Below are 20,490 nucleotides of genomic sequence, written 5' to 3'. Positions count from 1 at the left end.
AAATACTGCTGACTTCCTAAGCCATCTATATACCTCACCCAGTAGGAAAGAATAAAGTGTGCCCTTATTTGAGGAAATAATAGGGAACTTATTTATTTGGCCAATAAGCAACTGTTGAAAACTAACTACTCTTTGTAAAAGATGGCTTGTTAAGCATCACTGTTAGTCATTTACACTTTAGTATGAATGTGTCTTTTTTCCTCTTACTTGCTACCTAAAAATTAGTTTAATATCTAATCTTTTAAGAGTGGGAGAAAAGAGGAATATATAGTTTTCAAGGATAGGTGTTATAAAAGAGGGAGAGATCTGGGTAGATCTGATTGCTGTGGTGGGGCTCTGAGCATTTAAAGAGCAGCAAGTAGACACTGCCTACCTGTGAGGGTTAGGGTAGGGGAGATAAGAGAGAGATGAAGAAGGAACAAGTGGTCAGGTACCTTCTTTCACAATTCTCCTGAGGGTTTACCCAACAGACACACATAAGGCAGGCGCATTTTATTCTACTGACTCAGGCCTGAAGAAGTTTAAACATACCATGGCACGTGTTATGGAGTAAGTAAAAAAAACTCAGCCTGCATTTATAGCTCAAAAATCTTTTTTTAAAAAAGCAGCTTCCTTTCATCAAAGCTTACTCTTTTGTGTGTGTGTGTGTGTGAGGAAGATTGGCCCTGAGCTAACACCTGTTGTCGATCTTCTTTTTGCTTGAAGAATATTGTCGCTGAGCTAACGTTTGTGCCAATCTTCCTCTATTTTGTATATGGGACGCTGCCACAGCATGGCTTGATGAGCGGTGTATAGGCCTGTGCCGGGAATTGGAACCATGAACCCCAGGCTGCCAAAGCAAAGGGCACAAACTTAACCACTATGCCACCGGGCCAGCCCCTCAAAGTTTACTTTGGAGGTTGCTGTTTCCAGTGTAAGGTTTGGTAAACCCATTGCTGAATGGAAATCTGACAGGGCTCCTCTTCCAGATCTTACATTTTTAAGGAGCAAAAGACTAGAATCCTGGGTTATTAAGGAGGAAGTGTGGTTTTGGTACCAGGAGACTGCCGGAGAGCAGCAGGGAAACCACTTCTTATCTTATGAATAGTATTAACTGCTCCAAATTTTGCTTTAATCTTCTCTTTCTAAGAAAAAAAAATGCAACCTAAAATTTATTCTTGGGACACTATCAGACCTACTTATGACCCTAAAGACATTTACAAAAAGCCACAATATTTATGAGAATTTAAGTCAACAATATGTCCTGCCTCTAGTTAGGTGCTATCTGTTGCTAGATGTAAATACCTTTGACTCCTTCTTTCTGCCATTCCTTTTTAATATCATGGATATTTTGATTTTTCTATTTGGTATCACATATCTTCATTTATTTTTGACTCACTTACATATTGAGGTTAAGAATTTTTTTAAAGCATATTTTCAATTCCTTTGACTTTAAGGGCTTCCCTCAGCTACATAAGAAGACTTCCATCCCAGGATATATCTTTAAACCTTTTTGCCAATACATAGAATTGTTTCCAAAGACATTTAAGTCTGAAGGTGGGTTAACATCAATCTTCTTTGGTCAATACAATGTCACCTGAATGGTACAGCACCTAATATTTTGTGTGAAAAAATATAACATTATTAGTAGCAATACCATTTGACAGTTTCCAAAAGTGTTTGCATGAATATTATCTTGTAAGAATGAAAGTATCAGATTCCACCTGGAATCTGACCAGTTGTGCTAACAGTATTTCTGTCTCCAAAAACAGTCTTTGGGAGAATGGCCTGGTTGTTCCAGCCTTATCCTGAAAAGTTAGATAGCAGAGTTCTGCTGAGCAGCAATTTCTGTCTCTGTCATTCATAAATGTGTCCAAATCATTTAAAGATTTGTTTCTGTTTGCTATGCGAAATAGTCCTTTAAAAATATGTAATCTAAGTTTATCTCAAACAAGTTTCAAAGGACACCCTTTGATCTTTATTTTGTAAACAAGCCTACGTTGATTCTGCTCTCACTGTATATGGTTTTTAGAGATTCATGTCATGCTATTTCTCAGCCTTTATCTATCCAAGATGAAACACACTGTTTTAGAAAGTCTTTCCCCACGCCTGACCCCTGGAAAATTTTGCAGTGGCCTTTTTGAGCAGTTTCTGACACATCACCTCTCTTTCCAGGGGCGGTCACCAGAACTGCCTCAGTAACATCACCCGTGTTTGTGGAGGAACCAGAGTTCTATTTGTGTTTTAATCTGAGTGAAATCACTATTCTGTTTACATTTCTGTCCTGGACTTGATGCTGACCGACATTTTCTGGTGGCTTCTACTAGAACTTTTGGGGGACGTAATCACAGATCTATAGGAACTTTGCATAGGCTTATGTACATATATACACACATATATATATGCAATTACTAAGCTCTTTCTTCCTTTCATTTTTTCCCTTTAAATTAGATCTTTAGAAGTCACACTGTTTTCTCAACAAGACAGTATTTATTTTCAGAACTGAGAGTTTATACAACCGCTGTTCTGTTCCAGGACTCATTTCATAACGCAGCGTAGGGATGTAAAAGTCTAAAGAGTTTGGTGCTACAGCCTCTCTTGACACTCCTGCTGCCCTCATGATTATGAGATTCAAAACACAAAAGTAGCAACACCCTCCTTCCACTTCTCACCGGGAGTACACACACGTCATTGCGAATGTTATCAATTTACTTTACATTTAATTTCTGGCCTCTAGATACTTTTCTAAACTAGAATAGAAAGTCATTTTGTCTTAAGTAATGCTGCCTTCCTCAACTAAGCTTCTTGAGTTGTCCTGTGGCCAGTTCAAGATGGCCTTGTGCTGGCTGACGCACACGCAGTTAGGGGTTGTGCAAGAAATGTTGATCTTGTGCTACGAGGCTGGCACCTCGGTCATCAGCCTGGACTCTCTCTCACCCTCTCCTCCACCCTTTCCCCGTTTGCACGTGGTTCTGGTGGTGTGCTCTGTTGTCTTTGTTGTTTCGTGTTTTCAGGCAGCATGTCCTGGGAAGGGGTCATCCTTTCCCTAATCCTGTAAGATTTTCTCCAGTCTGTTTTGTTTTGGAAAACTTCAGGCCTTCTGGTGTGTTTCCCTTAGATAGCCTCCTTTCCCAGGCAGCACAGAACCTGTCCGGTGATGTGCTCTGTTCTGGCTGCTGCAGGTGAGGCCCCAGTCCATGCCTGCTCCCTTCCTGCCCTCTCATAGCTTCCAGAGGATAAGTCATACCTCCTCCTCATGGGAACCCCATCCTCCCGACTCTGCCCCACCTACACTCTAGGATCCCTGAGGGAAGGTGAAAGTAATACTAGGCACATTTGCCCAGTTCCTGCCCTACAGTTGTGTTTCATCCCCACTTCCCATCCCTTCTCTCATTCATGCTTCTTTCCTCCCTTGTTCCTACTCCTAAATCAAGATCTACTTCTCTCCTTGCCACTGATACTGTGCTGACAGCTCCCTCAGCTCGCCATCCTTTAGGCTTGGGAAGAGCTCCTTCTGAAGTTTCTCCAGGTGCCCGGGTCCCCAGCACGGCTATTCTCTTCTTTCCACAGGTGCCATTGCTAAGCTTGGAGGAAGCAGTTTGTTGTGTGGGAGGCTGGCGATGGAATTAGACCCCTTTGGCATTCTTCAAGGGAGCTGCCTCCCCAGATTTCCCTCTTTAATGTTTCCAGCAAACAGGTGGCTGCTCTGCTGGTAGCAAATTCCTGGATATTTTTACCCAACACCCCATAAACAAAATGACAATGTTATTGGACATGTCATACAACCAGGCATATGAGTAATGTCCCCATTAATCAGTTTGCCAAAGAAAAGAGGTTGCTATCGAAGCTTGTTTGGAGAGATGCTAGCTGTGTGAAGGAAGAAAAACTGAGGCATCTGCTTAAAAGTACACTGTCAAGATTAAAATTATATATGTTCGATGACTTGGTGTGTTTTGAAGTTAACCTTTCCCTATGCAAGACTGCACCAACAGCACAGTTGACATTCAAGTAATTGTTACAAGAACCTCACTATAACGCCTTGGGTAGCGCCTGTGGCCCTGGGAATGAGGTAGAGATGAGATGGAATCCAAGAGAGATGCAAGTTTTACCAGATTTGTCATTATATTAAGAAATGTCATACTACAAAGAAATCCTTTAGCTGTGGTATGATTGATTCATTTTTTTAATCCATCCATTCATTTATAAAATGTATGGAGCAGCTCCTTCTCACCAAGCATCATGCTATACGCTAGACAGAGATTAATGAGCCAGGGTCTCTGCCCTCGAGGAGCCTACACACTAATGGGGGATTCATTTGCATGCCTCTCTAAGTATGTAAATGCATAACTGCAGGATAGTGTGTTGTGTGATGACCAAGGTATACATAAAATACAGAGAGGATCTAGAGGAAGTCTTTCCTGATGGGCTGATTTCGGAGCTAGGTCTCAAAGGATGAGTACAAGTTTTTCAAGCAAGCAAGAAAAAAAACATTTGCAATGGCATACTGGTATGAAATAACAGGAAACTGCAAATAATTTGGTTTGGCTGTAACGCAGGCATCTCAGGAGATGGGAAGAGCAGTGTCAAGAGCGAGGGCCAAAGAAGTAGACAGGAGATAGATGATGAAGCACATTGAATGGCAAGCTTAGGAGGAGGGGCTTAATTTGAAGGTGCTTGGGAGCTACTGAGAGTTTAAGCAGGAGAGTAACAATTAAGTCTGGGGGAACCTGGCTCTTTCACATGCAGCTGGCAGCTCCTCCATACTTTTTATCTTATTTTGTAGTATTTCTTATACTATATTATGTCCTACTTATAATATATGCTGTGGTATATATGGTATGGTATATGGTATACGGAATTTAATATTATAGTGGAAGGGCCTGGCCTATATTAAGCTCTTACTGAATATCTGAGACTGAACAGACTCTGACATAAGTCTCTCGCCCTTGGTCAGATGTTGATGGTACTGGCAGGACCACAGGCCAAGCCTCCTGACTTCCTTCCTCTCCAGGCTCTTGCTATTACACGCAAGCAACAAGTGACAAAGGAACTGTTGGGATGTCTCCATAAGTATGCATTGTATCTACATGACAACGCCCAATATATGTTCCAGAAATTATCCTAATTCCTCCATCACCCAGAATTTTAATTCAACCTACTGTAATATCTTGGAGAGAGGACATCACATTTTAAAATGTTAGTAAGACATGGAATCCACTCTAGAGAAGCCTTTTATTTTCAACTTTGCTGAAATATATCCATTTTGCAAGGTGAGTGATACCTATACTGGATATAAGGAGGACAGACTAAAACTTCTCAGTGGCCTTCATTTCCCGATGCCCTGCCTCTAACAAGTACTGCCAAGAACTGATGGCTGGGCAGACAGAGGTGATGATACATAGAGAGATCCAATTTAGAATCTTCCATTTATTCAACAGAGTTGAAAATGTATTAAGAAAGGTGACAAACTAAAAGAAAGCTCGATGTTCTCTGTAGAAACTTTCCTTAACCAAATGGAATTTCTCTTTTTCATTTGTAAAAGAAAGCAGCTTTTTATTTCAAAAGTGATATGTGCCCATGGCAAAACATTCAAACAGTAAAGAAGGTTAAAAAGTAAAACCTCTACCCCATGTCTCTGACTCACTCTTCAGTTAACCACTGTATATCCTTCCAGAAATTTCCTATGCACTACAAGGAGTATAGGTATCTTCCTTCCATTTTTACACAATGGTATTTTATTATACACACTGTTGTGCATTTTTTTCAATTCACAATATGTATTGGATAGCATTCTACATCACTGTATATGGAACACTATCTCCTTCCTTCAGTGTTGTCTTTCTTTGCTTTCTTCCAGAATTTACTTCTTGTTTTACTTTTTATTTTTACTCAACAATGCAGAAATACACATCTTTGATTATACATCTTTTTCTTCTTGTGTGAGTTTATCTGTAGGACAGATTCCTAGAAGAAGAACCTCTAGATTAAGTAGACATGCACTTGAATTTTGGCAGATATTGCCAACTTTCCTCCAAAAGGGTTATGAAATAGACACTTCCACCAGTAGTGCACATTTCCCTACTCGCCAGACAACAAGTTTTGCTATCAAACTTTTAAAGCTTTGTCGATTTGATATGTTAAAAATGGTATCTTATTGATATTTTAATTTGCATTTATTGAATTAACAGTGAGGTTGGGAGTTCTTTGTGCATGTGTTGGGGGCGTTTATATTTCTTTTTCTGTGAATTACCAATTTATGTCCTTTGTTCATTCTTTTATGGGTGCTTGGTCTTTTTCTTAGAGATTTCTAAAAGCTCCATATATATTTAAGGAATTATTACTGATAGTATATGTTAACCATTTTTTCGCCCAGATTGTTGTTTGCCTTTGCCTTTATTGATTGTATAGTTTTATTCAGAAGATTCCTTTTTTTTTCTTGAGGAAGATTAGCCCTGAGCTCACATCTGCTGCCAATCCTCCTCTTTTTGCTGAAGAAGACCGGTCCTGAGCTAACATCCGTGCCCATCTTCCTTTACTTTATATGTGGGACGCCTACCACAGCATGGCTTGCCAAGCAGTGCCACGTCTGCACCCGGGATCCGAACTGGGGAACCCCTGGCCACCAAAGCAGAACATGTGCACTTAACTGCTGCACCACCGGGCCAGCCCCCAGAAGATTCCATTTTTAAGTAGTCATATTTATCAACCTTTTCTTTATGATTTTCAGATTTTATGTCATGCTTAGAAAAAGCCTTCTCCATGACAAGATTATTCAAAAATTCATTATTTTATTCTAGTACTTTTATGATTTCATTTTTATATTTGAGTCTTTTTGTCTACCTGGGATTTATTTTTGCTGTGCAGAGACAAATACAGCTCTACTTTGATTTTTTTCTAAAAGACTAACCACTTATCCTAACACCATTTATTAAATATTTTCCTACTGATTTGGAATGCTCCTTTTATCAGAAACTTATTTTGTTTGCACTTGGGTCCATTTCTGGACTGTCTACCTTTTTCCATTGATTTGCCTATCTGTTTCAGCACTGTACCAACTGTTTTAATTAGTGTAGCTTTAGAATACATTTTAAAAATCTAATGGCTTTAAGGCAGTGAAAATACTCTATATTATGATATATGTGATATTATGACATACAGATATATATCATTATACATTTGTCCAAACTCACAGAATGTACAACACCCAAGAGTGAACCCTACAGTAAAGTATGGATGTTGAGTGATTATAATGTGTCAATGTAGGTTCATCTTTGGTAAAAAATGTACCATTCTGGTGAGCAATGTTGATAATGGGGAAGGCTATGCATGCATAGGGGTGGGGGTATATGGGAAATCTCTGTACCTCCCTCTCAATTTTGTTGTAAACTTAAACTGCTGTAAAATAAAGTCTTTTAAAAAAATAAAATAAAAATCTAATGGAATTAATTTCCTTTCATCACTCTATTCTCATGTTTGTATTTCCAGACTATCTTTATCAAGTGCCAGTAAAAAATGCAAATGTACGCTCTGCTTGTACAGAGTAACAATGGCTGGTAAGACAATTTAATGATTCTTAATAGCCAGTATGATTTTTATTGTTGTTTTCATTTCTAATATTGCAGCATAAACAACATTGATTCATATCTATTTTTCTGATTTGTTCATATATATTACAATATCTTCCTGTACTTCTCCAAAATAAACTTTCGGCTGAAAACTACTTGACAACGTTCCAGCATTTACTCAGTGATGATACTGAACTCTCTAAGATGCACAAAAACAGGCAGTGCCAACTGGAAACAACAGGCCTCTGCTAGAAAGTGGATAAAGAAAGCTCTTGTTCATCATGCTTCTCATCCCACAATCCCAATAGGTGTAGGGTCCCAGAATCAGCCTTTGTTCACTATCTTTCCCTTCATACCAGGTATCTCCCATCTACGCATTTAGTTAGAGACACAACTTTTCAGTCTTGGAAAAAGAGAGATTTACCAAAAAGCACTAAGGAAGCATTTGGAATCTTAGTAACTGTAGTCATTGTGGCTGAATTCCAACCCCTATGTGGTTTACCATAGGCTACATCCTCCCTCTACCCATGCCTCGCCCTTCTTGAAGTCCACAGGCATTCTGAAGCTCTCTTGAAACATCTGTGAGTCACAGGTAGGGGGTTCACAAATGAAAAGCCAGAAAGTTCAGAAACCACAACCAGAAGGAAATGACCAATGGCTTGTTGACAAGCTCTATTCTTCCTCATCATCATTTCCTTCCCTCCCTCCCTCCCTCCCTCCCCTCTACGAGATTTGAAAGTTCAAAGCTAGACATCACAGCTATAGGACCTTCAAGAGAATTTCTCAGTTAGGCACCCAACTTCTAACTCTCTATTCATCTCGAAGCTTTAGGTGGGTACTATTTTAACCATCACCCACAGAAAAGCTAGGGGGTCATGAACTGATAGACTCCCTCACTAAACAGAATAAGAAATGGCTTTATGTGACCATGAACACAGTCCAAAGCCAGTTGCCTTGTGAAGTCATGAGCTCTTCCTTTGATGAACTTCTGCCTGGATGCCTTAGACAGACTTCCTGAATTGGGCTAAAGATTGGACTAAATGATCTTTGAGTTAGGGTGTGTATCAGTCATGGAAAACTTCCCCAAGGAGTTGGCAGCTGAGCCAAACATAGAATGAGATTCAAATAGGCAAAAAAGGGAAAGAAGATAAGAGAAAAATAGCATTCCAGGTAGACGGAAGCATATAAACAAAGGCATGGAGATGTGATACAGCATAGTAAGAACTACAAACAATTCAGTACTGTATTTTTGGAGTATTAAATGCCAGGTAAGGAGTGGCAGGGATGCTGTTGGAGCAGTAGGGAATGGCCAGTCCTGGTATACCATGATCAAAAGCTTGGGTTTTATCTTACAAATATTTGAAGACTTTTTAAGCAGATGAATGCCATATGGTAACTGGGATAACCCCATATATAAACATCATAATGATGACCTTACCAAAAAGAATACAATGCAACTTTAAAATTAGCCTAATTAATGAAAGCTGGTGAGATTCTTGTCATTCATATGCTAGAGGATCATCATACCTTTTCTAAGATTGACAAAAAGAAGTCTCCACCTAGTTTCTTAAACTGGGTTATGACGTAGTTGGATTTAAGTACTGGAAAGATCATCCTGGTAGCACTGCGGGAAATTGTTTTAAGGATATTGAGGCTGAAGTAGGGAAATAAGTTAAAGCATTTTTGGAACTGTCTAGGCAAGCAATGATAGAGGCTTGAACAGAGACATCTGTTGAAGACAAAATCAGCAGATTTGCCTGAAGAGATAATGTGATATAATGTGGCAGCACTGAAAATGTACCTCTCAGAAAGGATCACAATTGGCTGATAACCCCAGCTTCTGTGCTCTGAAATCCATCACAGCTTCTTGCTGAGGTTATGTTTCCTGCAGGGTGCTTCATGACCAAATGTGGAAGGGATGCTAAGGCAGTTCCATTCTTGAGAAATGTGGGACTTCTGTGATGTGTAACCGTAGCTCCAAGATTTTCCATCAGCTTTGCCGAATTTTCTTAGCACTGCACTGCAGTCTAAGATTCTTCTACTCAAGCAACCCTCCTTCCTTCCCTGCTTCCTTCCCTCCTTCCTTCCCTCCTTCCTTCCTTCCCTCCTTCCTTCCTTCCTTCCCTCCTTCCTTCCTTCCTTCCCTCCTTCCTTCCCTCCTTCCTTCCCTCCTTCCTTCCCTCCCTCCTTCCTTCCTTCCTTCCCTCCTTCCTTCCTTCCCTCCCTCCTTCCTTCCTTCCTTCCCTCCTTCCCTCCTTCCTTCCTTCCCTCCTTCCTTCCTTCCCTCCTTCCTTCCTTCCTTCCCTCCTTCCTTCCTTCCCTCCCTCCTTCCTTCCTTCCTTCCCTCCTTCCTTCCCTCCTTCCTTCCCTCCTTCCTTCCCTCCTTCCTTCCTTCCCTCCTTCCTTCCCTCCCTCCTTCCCTCCTTCCTTCCCTCCTTCCTTCCTTCCCTCCTTCCCTCCTTCCCTCCTTCCTTCCTTCCCTCCTTCCTTCCTTCCTGCTTTCCTTCCTTCCTTCCTTTCTCCCTTTCCTCCTTCCTTTCTTCCTTTCATGATTCACAAGGGTCAGACCTACATCATGATCTGATGGCTGTCCCAGAGAACCTGGACTAAACTTATGGTGGGCAAGCTTTTGGGCTCTGGAGTCACAATAACTTGGGTGTGAATCTGGCCCCACCATTCCTAGATATGTGAGTTCAAGCAAGTAAATTTAATCCCTTAAAAGTACCAGTCTTCTCATCTGTAAAATCATGATAATTGCTGCGAGGATTAAGTTAATCAGGCTTATAAGTAGTTAGCACAGTATCTGGCACACAGTAAATGCCTGATAAATGTTAGCTATTCTCATTAGTATGGGGAGGGTGAAGGAGAGGAATAAGTCAGGGGCAATTCTTCGCTTTCTGGCTACTTAACAATATATAAAGTGATCACAAATTTCACTCAAGTTAATTCTCCCTTTGCAGATACCCTTCTGAGTACAGAAGAGATTAGGAAATCCTCCTTCCTTTCCTCTTCACTCCTAAATTTCTTGACCCCTCCAGCTTTCATGGCTAATGGAAGATAAACTATTAAGCGACATATCAAAATGAACTTAAAAACACTCCTCCACTCTGGAGTTTAGTAGGTGGCCTTTCACCACATTACCCCAGTCACACGGGTTCCCAGTAGGAGACAAGCTGTGAGAATATTCTTCTGCCCTGTAGAGAAAAGGCTCATTCTAGAGCAACTTCAGGTAACAAGGAATAAAGGTTATCCACCTTTCCTAAGGATCTGAAAAATGAGGTGAAATTCCAAATTAAATGCTTTTTATAGAGTTTTATTTAGAACACTTTAGCTATTAAATATGAGATAGCAAGAACACTGTAAGATGCATATTAGCAAATGATCTTCCGCTTCCTCAAATGCACTTATAAAGCTTAAGACAGAACCAAAATTCAAATCATAGTCCGGAATATGAAGTTAAAACTAGCAAAATGGAATGGAAAGGGGAAATGTAAAGTCCTGGAGAAAATTTTAGGGAATTTATGCCATAAACCTGGGATAGGGAAAATCTAGCCGAGCAGTGGTTTACATGAAAAATACCACGGGTGTTAGGTTAACCGCCAGCTCCATGAGCCAATGGTGCAATTTTGGCTTGTAAAGAAATGAATGTAATCTTAGGCTGCGAGGTAGAAGTACAATATCCTAATGATGGGAAACTTCAGTTGCTTCATATGCAAAATTAGGGACTGGATTAGATGATTTCCAAGTCCCAGAAAGCTCTACTACTTTATGAGTATATGACTTTCAAGTTCTAAACTCGAATTCCTACATTTTCAGGAAATGACCCTAGAAAAGATATTAGGCTTGATGAAAACAGATAATCCATTTCTCTGGTTATCTTTACGACTTGAATAATGTCCAGGTTAAAAAAAAAAGGAATCTTTTTGTGTGCTGAAGTGACCTAAAGATGCCTCCCAAAATGAGTGTAGTAATAAACTTGCATACGTCTATTTCGTACCACGTCAAGCTTTACACCAAACTATTTTTCTTGAGGTGGCAAGCTTGAGCAACTAGTTTTTCCTGAAGTTTGCCTGATAAATATGTTTATGATGAGCTGTACTGTCATTCTTCTATCTTGCCATAGCCTTGGAGGGCCCCTCCCAAGCTGACTAGCTGCCAATTGACATTGGTAATCAAGGATTTCAGAGGCAGAGATCAAGGTCAGCATGAAGCAATGACAGAAAGGACTAGAGAGCTCTAGTACACAGGCCCCCCTTACTAGGCTCCACTGTATGAGGTCTGAGGGAGGGCATGGATCCGAGTTTCAGCCACAGCATAACGGGCAGTCTGCGATGGTTTTGTGGGTAACCAGTGAACGTCCCCCCTCTATCACTGCTGCTACCATTCTCTTCTGGACCCCTAATCTGGCATTTTCAGGCATTTTAAACATCTTTTGAGACAAAGGCAGCAAAAGAGACCAGTTATGGGGAAAGAAACACTTTAATAAAAATAGAATTCCCAATTTTCAGCTGGGATCTCTTTGTGCAGCAAAAGGAGATTTAGAGAGTAGAGCAGAAGGCTTGCATCTCCTTCTAGTTCTGCAATTAACCAGGTGCATGCCCTTGGGCAAACCACTCAACAACCCTGGGCCCCTGTTTCCTCACTTGTAAAATAACCCCACCTAGCTACTTCCAAGAGTGTAGGAGTTCCTTTAGGCTGCCCTGGTTTATGGAGGACCCCTGACCTAGGACCAGGTTATACACTGAGCAGGAAGGGAATTGTATATAGGCTTGGAGACGATCTCTGTGAAGCCAGTTAGAAGAAGGACCCTGGAATCTTAAAAGGAAGTGTCCGGAGGGCAATAAGCAAGAACTGGAATCACTGGACTCCCAGGTCTCTGCCCCAGGTAAGTCCCTCCCACGTATTGGCTGAGTTGCTCTGTCTCACTTTCTTAATTCTCTCAGGCAGAAGAGGTCACCGAGGGTGGGGCTATGGCCAATGGATTGTGTTCTCAACATTCTGGAGAAGGGACAGAGGTAGCAGAAAGAGCAGAAGAGGAGTTTCCACTGCAAATTGACTACGATTGACTATCCCATTCTCTTTCCAGAGTGGAAGGGACACGGGAGCCAGGTAACTAGGGCATCCCTGGCTTCATCAGTTCCTTCATCCCCTCAGCAGCACAGCCACCAACTTGGGGAAGAAAATCAAGATTTTGGACAAAAAGGGGTAAGTCTAGGAGATGATAAATTCGATGGGCTTTTGGAGATTTTTGTGGGATTCCTAAATGTTTATATGGAGAGGCCTTCCTTCTTTTACCATGGGACAATATACACAACACAAATTTTACCATTATGACCATTTTTAAGTGTACAATTCAGTGGAGAGATCTTTTTTGATGACTTCAGTTCTCTCCCTATGCTGATGTAGATTGTGTACTCCCTCGTATAAAGTTCCTGATTGTTCTGCAGGGTCAGATGGCAGGATCCCATGGGTTAAGCTAGGTTTGGCTCTTGCAATAGGAGAACATCCCAAAATACCACAAATAGGACAGGAAATTATTCAGCGGTCATTTCTCCTTGATATGGGTGAGATCCCATTTGCAGCTGGGTTCCTTTAATTTTTATCTCTGCCTTGGCCCTAAAAACTTGCCTAGACCTGTGGCTTGCCCTTGAGCCTGCTTTCTTTTGTTATACTCTATTTTTGTCCTCTGCTGACTCCTGGCTTATTCTGACTGTGAAAAACCTATTTTTCCTGGGATCTGACTTGTCTGCCCCTTCAGCGGTCCTGCGTAGCTTATTTGTCAGATATGACTGACAGCTTCTGCTTTCTACCTGAGCTCCAGTCCCACATCCCTAACTGCCTACTGGTCACTTCCTCCGGAATGTGCCAGTCATTGTTCTGCCAAACAGATTGCAACATGTCCCAAAACAACCTTCATTTTTTCCCCCACAAACCAGCTGCTCTCATAACCTCTCAGGCCCCGTCAATAGTCCATTAAGTCATTTAGACAAGAGGCAAAGTCCTCTTTGATTCAATCTCCTTTCATTGCCCTCAGCTATTCATTCCCGGAACAATCAGATTTTCCTTCAAACATTGATCATTGTCGCTGTCCTTCCTTCCCCCTTCCTGAGCCCATTTTTGGGTCCTTACCACCTCTAACATCATCTAGTGCTTGTGTCCACTCTTTCCCTGAGTCAGCTTCCTGTGCGAGACCTAGAGCTGTCTTCATTAATCATGTCATGTCTGTTCAAAACCCTCAAGTTCTTCCCTTTTCCTATCGTCTAGGCTTCTTGCCCTTAATAGGCTGTTAAAGTTTCCCCCTATTGGATCCCATTCTAGACAGTCCTTCATTCAGGCAGCTATCTTGTAATGGAAAGTTTAATGGACTTGGAATTAGTGGACCTGCTTTCAAATCCCAGCTCTGTACTCAGCAGAACCACCTTGGGCAATTCACTGACTCTGGCTCCCCATTTGCAAAATGGAAATAAAATGCTTAAGCCACAAGGAATTTTATGAGGATTTAATGAGATAATATGTGTGGAGACAGGTTGGCATTGTGCTCAGAACCTCCACTGGAGCTGACTCCTTTGGTTCAAATCCAGGCTTTTCCACTCAATAACTGTGTGACCTGGAGCAAGTTCCTTAACCTCTCTGGAATTCATCTTTTTCATCTGTAAAATGTAGATAGCAACAGTGCATACCTCATAGGTCTGTAGTGACAATATGTAAAGTGCTTGACACAGTGCCTGGCACATCGTAAGCTTTAATAGGTATAAGCTATTATTATTATGTGTAAGAGACCTAGTACAGTGCCTGACACCTAATCAGTACCTAAGAAATGTTTGCTAAGTTTGTTGATGAATTCATCTTATCCATATGAGCTCATGTCCCACTAATTCTTGCTATGCATTGTCTTATGCCACCCTTCCTCCAGACAGGCTGAGCGTCTTGGCTTTCCATGAACACGTCTTCCACTTTTCTTGTCTTTGGTTATGGTATTTCTCTTTTCTAGAATGTCATAATTTATCTTCCTTGCCTATCCAATTCTTCCCATTCTCTAAAGTATATTTTAAACCCTACCTCCATGAAACTTGCCCTCGTTACTTCCCTACTTACTGATTTCTCACTTTTCTGAACCACTTTCCCTTGATTTAGCATCAGGTACACTTAGATACTGCTTCCTGTGTATTTGTTTTGTGTCCTCAATTAGTTTGGGAAATATTCCTCAGTCTAGCATTGTTTCAGAATACACAGTAAATATAGTGGATATTTAACCTGCTAGACTACTTTATCAACTCCGACTATCTCTTAGGATTGTAGTCCCAGATTATATTTAGGGTGGAATTTGGAGAAAGGGACACATACTTGTCTGAGGGTAAGGAAGGATCTAGAATTCTGAAACGATTTTTCAGACTTCGAGTCTCTTATCAATAGAGTGGCACATGGGGGTGGGCAGATGAGGGGGACATTGGGGTAAGGGACACGGTCCTTTGGCCTCTGGGCCCAAGTGTTGGAGTAATGCTTAAGTAGAGGGTCTCCACGGGTGAGGGGCTCGAAGCATACCATAGCTGACACAGACAGGAAAGTGTCCCCATTCAAATACGATTCTTGCTGTGACAGGTTTTGCCTTTAACTAGTTTCTCAAGCTGCTTACACCTTTACACAACATTTGCCCTATTGAGAAACTGGTTTTGCATGAAACGTCCCATGGCTTGAAGCAAGTATCCATGACGGTGTTTGCATACCATTGGGGTTTTACCCCTCCCATATGTGCCAATAAAGATGAAGTGGCATTCAGATGACGTGATATGAAGGACACCACTGCAGCCTCCAAAACTGAGAATGTTTGAACTATGTAAAAGGTTCATACCGGGATTTCACAATTACAGAGAAGGCCAAGAAAGACTAGTCCAGAATGCAAGGTAAAGAACTTTGTCTTTGCCCCAGTTCTCACGAAGACTTCTCTGAGTACTGCAGCCTACGTTGGTCTCCCCTGTCTCTGGACTCCTGTAGCACATATTGTCCAGACTACACACTTCAGTCCTGCATTATACACTGCCTTCTAAAAATTGCTTTATGTGTTCGTTGTGGCCCCCTAGCTAGTTGTAAGTTCCCTGAGAACACAGACCGTCTCTTATACTTCTTTGTGGTCCCTCTGGAGCTCTCAGTACTATTTAACTGAGTGTTGGGCACAATAAGATTCTCAACAATAGGGCTGGCCTGGTGGTGCAGTGGTTAAGTGTGCACGTTCTGCTTCAGCGGCCCAGGGTTCTCCGGTTTGGATCCCGGGTGCGGACATGGCACCATTTGGCAAGCTATGCTGTGGTAGGTGTCCCACATAGAAAGTAGAGGAAGATAGGCATGGATGTTAGCTCAGGGCCAGTCTTCCTGAGCAAAAAGAGGAGGATTGGCAGGTTAGCTCAGGGCTAATCTTCCTCAAAAAAAAAAAAAAAATTAAAGATTCTCAACAATAAGTGTTGATGGATTTATTTCTGGAAATGTGAATTCATGAAAAGTGGCTTCACAAAGGAGAATTAGAAGACCTGTTTCCTTTTAAAGTGCTGGGCACTGGGAATGCCATCATCATTTGTGGTGTTGTCAGCTGCAGCAGCCTCGTTTCACAGGTCAGGAAGTCAAGACAGTACTGGTAGGACACAGGGTCCCAGTGCCTCCTCACTTAGGAGAGAAAGATGTTCTGTCCAGTGCCTGGACCTCTTCCCGATTCCTCTTTCCCCTCCCAACCACGAGGGCCATACGGTGAGAGCTGTGAGGGGCATCAGAGATTGTGTGACTCACCTCCCTTATTTTGTAGTTGAGGAAACTTGTGGCTCAAGGAAGAGCAGTTGAGGGCGGTGGAAAGAGGAGGTATAGACTTTGGAGTCAGGTAGAGTTGGACTCTACTCCCAGTGCTGCCACTTCTTACCTGTGTGATTGTGGGAGAGTCTCTTTATGTCTGGGAGCCTCAATTTCCTCACCTTTAAAGTGGAGATAACAATGCCTATCTAGTGGGGTTGTTGTGAGGATTAAGTGAGATAATGCATGCAAATATAGGGTTGACAATAAGCCTCCTCTCCTTTCCTTTTCTTGAGGGTCCTGCCCAAAATCATAAAACAATTTAGTGCTAACCTCTCCTGTTTTTCAAGCTAAATAATTCTTTCAATGGCATACTAAGACTAGTCTCCTACCCACTAGAAAATTAGGATCAACTATTAAAAAAATTTGTAATTACCTTAACTGGGGATTTGAATCAATTTATTTTGAGCACATTTATATGTCTCAGAAATAAAAGAACTTAAAAGACAGGAATTCTGAATTTCAGAGTGAAATTTAAAGATATTGAGGTTTTACCCATTTCCAACTACAGTATTTAAACTCCTGGTACTCCTAAAATAGTACTGATGGCCTTTTACCCCTTAAAAAAAAAAAAATTCTGGTCTCTGACATATTTACATGCTGCCTTGCAACCTGATATTTTCACCTGTCTTTCTTAAGACATATCCTGTTGTTCATTAATCATCAGTGGAGCTAAAATGAAAACAATGCTGTTGAGGTTTTTTTAAAGAAATAAGAAATGTATTGGTAATGACCATGGTGGACTTGTGGGGTGGTTTAGTCTTAGAAATAAAATGAACATTATATCACTTATAAAAATTAATGTTTAATGATAAACCTTTCTTTCCCATGCTGGAGAAGATTTACCGGGACCATTATTTCTTTTAAAAATTTTGGTTAGTTAATATTCAATGTGTTTGGCTGCAAATATATCTCTAAGCACGGAGCAGAATCAGGATTAGACCAGAAGAAAAGTCCTACCATGAAATACTTCCTAGTAGGGACTATTAGAATTGTCAAATTATGATTGATGGTTTATCACCTGGTGAAGCAGTTAGGTCCGACAGTGCAGAGGGATAAAGCAGGGGCAAACTGGAAGTTTTCTTTTGGAAGGTGTGGTCTGCAGAATAATGGTCCTCAAAGTCCTTGTCCTAACCCTCAGAACCTGTGAAGATTAGGCTACATGGCAAAGGGGGGTTAAAGTTAGTTGCTAATTAGCAGACCTTAACCAAGGGGATTAGTCTGGATTATCCAGGTGGGTCCAATGTAGTCACGAGGGTCCTAAATAGGGAAAGAGGGGGGCAGAGGAGGACCAGAGAGAGGGTTGGTGATGTGAGAAGAACTCAACCCACTGTTGCTGGCTTTGAAGATGGAAGAAGGGGCCGTGAGCCAATGAATGCAAGGCAGTCTCCAGAAGCTGGAAAGGGCAAGGAAATGGATTTTCCTTAGAGTCTCCAGAGGGGATGCACCTTGCTGACCCCTTGACTGTAGCCCACTGAGACTCATCTTAGACATCTGAATTCCAGAATTATAAGATAATAAATCTGTGTTATTTTCAGCCACTAAATTTGTGGTAATTTGTTTATAGCAGCAACAGAAAACTAGTACAGAGGGTCTCTCCAAACAAAGGCTGACAGCGTCTTGCCCCAAAGACACTGCCTGGCATCTGGGATTTCATATCATCATGGGCAACAAAGTCCCCAAAGAGACTGAGACATAGCGAGAGGCTGAAGACCACTGTCAAGGGGCAAAGTAATCAGGAGTTAGTAGAGAGTGCTTCCCACGTTCAGCACCATAAATGATGGAGAAGAAAGATACATATAACTCATAACCTCCAGGAGAGAAAGGATTAATAGCCATACTTGGTATTTACATCACATCTTATATTTATCAAGGGTTTCACTTAAATAGTTTCATTTAATCCTCCCATCAGCCCTGTGAGGTGGAAATTTTTATTATTCCATTTTGTAAACAAGAAAACTGAAGCTTAGTGAGTTAATTTTCCTGAAATCAGACAATAGTAAGTGGAAGAGTTGGGATTCAGACAGATGTGTTTCAAAGCCTAGGCACTTCACTGTTCTCATATCTGTCCTGCCTGGAGAGCCACTCAGCCCAGAAGTCAGCACAGCAGAGGCTGCTCATTAGTTAGGGTGATGTCTACGAATAAATGGAGGTGGTGGGGAGGTGGTGGGAAGAAGTGCAGATAATACTTTGCAGTGAGTATCCACTCTCCATATGTCTGTTCTTGTGAATGTGGACTCTTCCTAGAACGTACCTATTGTCCAAAACATCACTGTCCTGTGATGGCTTCTTGGTGAACAGTTTTAATTGACTGTTTACCATGAACCCAAATTTGACATGTCTAAAATACAGCTCAACCCCACCTCCCCCACCTCAGTCAGAGCTTCACCCTGACTTTCCAATTTCTTTTCAGAATTTTATTATTAACCCAGTCATCTAGATTCAACAGCTGTAAAAACAATAATAGCTAACACTTACGGAGAGTACATTCCAGCTATTGTGCTAAGTGTTTAAGACGTCATCCATTTAATCCTCCCAACAACCCTACGAGGAAGGTACAATTATTAACCCCATTTTATAGAGGAGGAAATTGAAGCTTATGTAAATTGCCAAAGGTGACACCTTGGCATTATCCTTCATAACTCAGCTCCTTCACCCTCCGTACCTCATGAATCACCAAGTCCTCTCAATTCTCCCTCTGTACTATTTCTCGCATTTGTTGCCTTCTTTCCCTGACCACTGCCACTGTATCCATCTTGGCCCTTTTTGACTTATGCCTGAATTGTTGCCACAGCCCAATATGGTCTCTCTTGTTCCATGACCCCCTTCCTTCAATCTTCCTAATATGCTTTGGTCAGACTAAGCTGCCTAAAAGCCCACTTTTATCCCATCCATTGCCAAGTTCAAACCTTTAAACTAGAGAAGATATAGCCAAATGTCCCCAGAGGTTATCCTTGGACAATGTGATAGTAGCAATATTTTTTGAAAAATTAAAAACTTCATTATTTAAAGGAAAAAAATGTTACAACTATAGGTTGAAATTATAAGACAAGATACATAATAAAGATAAGTAAACATGTACCCTATAACTGTGTAGCTCAAAGTTTATTTGTTCCAGCATTGAGGAGCTCTCACTGGTCATCAGACCATCCCAAATACACAATTCCATCTTTTAGAGACAAACCTTGCATAAAAAAAGAGTTATGGGGGCCAACCCTGTGCCCTAGTGGTTAAGTTTGGCAAGCTCTGCTTCAGCAGCCCAGGTTTGGTTCCTGGGTGTGGACATCCACCACTTGTTGGTTGCCATGCTGTGGTGGCGACCCACATACAAAATAGAGGAAGAATGGCATGTATATCAGCTCAGGGCGAATCTTCCTCAAGCGAAAAAAGAGGAAGACTTGCAACAAATGTTAGCTCAGGGCCAATCTTCTTTAGAAAAAAACCAAAAAACAGTTATGTAAATCTGCTTAATGTTTTCCATCTATTTATAAACTTCATTATTTGTATTAAAATAGTAAATGTACATAGTAAAAGAAAAATTGAATCAAAATACCACCAAAGGATATAACAATAAAAAAATTTTCTCTCTCTCCCAAGGGTAACCACCAAATAAAGTGATTTGTATTTTCTTCTTTGCACTTTACACTTTTCTGTAATTTACAGACTTGCAGCACATATATTGCTTTATAATAGAAAATAAGGCCAATAGAGGATAATTTTTAAAAGGAACCAAATTTTCCATCATTCTTTGCTACTTATAATATAAAAGCTAAATTCTTTGGTTAAGGCCCTATGTAATCTGGCCCCCAACTGCTTTCTAGGCTTATTATATACTATTCAATACAAATGTTCTGCTTCAGTTAAACACTTTTCCCCTGCTGTGTGTTTTCTCTTCCCGGAATGAACTTCACCATTCTCTTTTAATATCCCAATTCAATCTATTGTTCAAGATCTAAGTCAGTTCTCCATACAGCCTTTCCTAAAAAAGGAAGGAATCTGTATGTAGTGAGCATTTACCGTGTGGGCTATGCACTGCTTTGGGGGCTTTACGTGGTATTCATTTGAACCTCACAACAGCTCTGGAGCCTTGGTATTAATTACCTTCATTTTACAG

The 20,490-nt window shown here is 41.1% G+C and overlaps 1 protein-coding gene across 1 annotated transcript in view; it reads left to right on the top strand.

Moving 5' to 3' along the window:
* Positions 1–11,647: 11,647 nt before the first annotated feature.
* Positions 11,648–20,490, top strand: part of DUSP16 (dual specificity phosphatase 16) — a 95,345-nt gene continuing 86,502 nt past the window's right edge. The window contains exons 1-2 of the mRNA XM_023643141.2: positions 11,648–12,429; positions 12,631–12,749. The gene's annotated coding sequence lies outside the window, so the exon portion shown is untranslated. The remainder of the gene's footprint in view (positions 12,430–12,630; positions 12,750–20,490) is intronic.

The sequence above is a fragment of the Equus caballus genome, chromosome 6, assembly GCF_041296265.1.
Source record: "Equus caballus isolate H_3958 breed thoroughbred chromosome 6, TB-T2T, whole genome shotgun sequence".
In the NCBI taxonomy this organism is placed as follows: Eukaryota; Metazoa; Chordata; class Mammalia; order Perissodactyla; family Equidae; genus Equus; species Equus caballus.
This window is presented reverse-complemented; position numbering and strand designations above follow the sequence as displayed.